Consider the following 961-nt stretch of genomic DNA (forward strand, 5'->3'; position numbering starts at 1 on the left):
AGGATATGTGTGAACCAATCAGTCGGTCCCGCTCCCTCTCACCAAGAGCTCGTCCTTGGAGTACGGCAGCTCGATAGGAGGACATTTATCGGCCAGGAACTTCTCCCTCTCATCGGCCTTCACTCCTGCTTCAGCCTCCAACAGATTATTCGCCACCACCAGCATACAGCTCTGCAGATCACATCATCGTCATCATCATCATCATCATCATCATCATCATCATCATCATCATCATCATCATCATCATCATCAGACAAACATCAGCATCTCTTTGCTATTCGTTCATTTCTTACCTTCAGAGTATGCTTACGCCTCGCAGACAATCTCTTCCTGCAGACAGAGACGTAAAAACATTTGTCAGGCTGGGAGAAATTTAGTAGATAATTTAGTAGATTTGTTAAATAAAAAAATTCACAAATCCATTATTATTATTTGCAAAAAAACTAAATGTTTATCATATCTGTGTTGCAGTTTCTTTTATTGCAGCCATGAAAATCTATTTGATCATTAAGCAGATGTGATTTCTGTCACATGTGTCATTGTTTGTTTTCAGAAGCCAAAGCTGCATAAACATTAAATGGACAATATTTAGAAATGAGAAATTCCTGTAACATGAAGAATGACATCTGATTCAACATCAACAGGACAATAAACATGAGCTACTGATAAATTATATCATATTTGATTATATTCACTTACTCAGCATCCATGTTGGCTGCAGGATCCTGATGTTATCTGGTAGAAAAACAAAAAATAAGAAAATATGAAACTTATGTTTCTCCTCTGGATATGTGATAAATTGATTGTTCACCATTTCACACAACAGATTTCTACAAATATTACAAACTCTAAAAGACACACAAAACAAACACAAGATCCCACATTCAGCAACAAGGAACAAGGGACTTGTTTTGTCTTTTAACTTCCTGTTTACACAGGAAGTGGGACATCTGCTGCTCGT

The 961-nt window shown here is 37.3% G+C and overlaps 1 long non-coding RNA gene across 1 annotated transcript; it reads right to left on the minus strand.

The window, feature by feature from the left end:
- Nucleotides 1-37: 37 nt before the first annotated feature.
- LOC111672674 (uncharacterized) lies at nt 38-789 on the minus strand. Its single transcript, XR_002762029.2, has 3 exons — nt 700-789; nt 294-330; nt 38-171 (listed from the first exon to the last, which is right to left on the minus strand). It is a non-coding gene; the product is annotated as an uncharacterized LOC111672674 (long non-coding RNA).
- Nucleotides 790-961: the final 172 nt, after the last annotated feature.

The sequence above is a fragment of the Seriola lalandi genome, unplaced genomic scaffold, assembly GCF_002814215.2.
Source record: "Seriola lalandi dorsalis isolate HSWRI2012SDOR001 ecotype SW California unplaced genomic scaffold, Sedor1 jcf7180002008849, whole genome shotgun sequence".
NCBI lineage: Eukaryota > Metazoa > Chordata > Actinopteri > Carangiformes > Carangidae > Seriola > Seriola lalandi.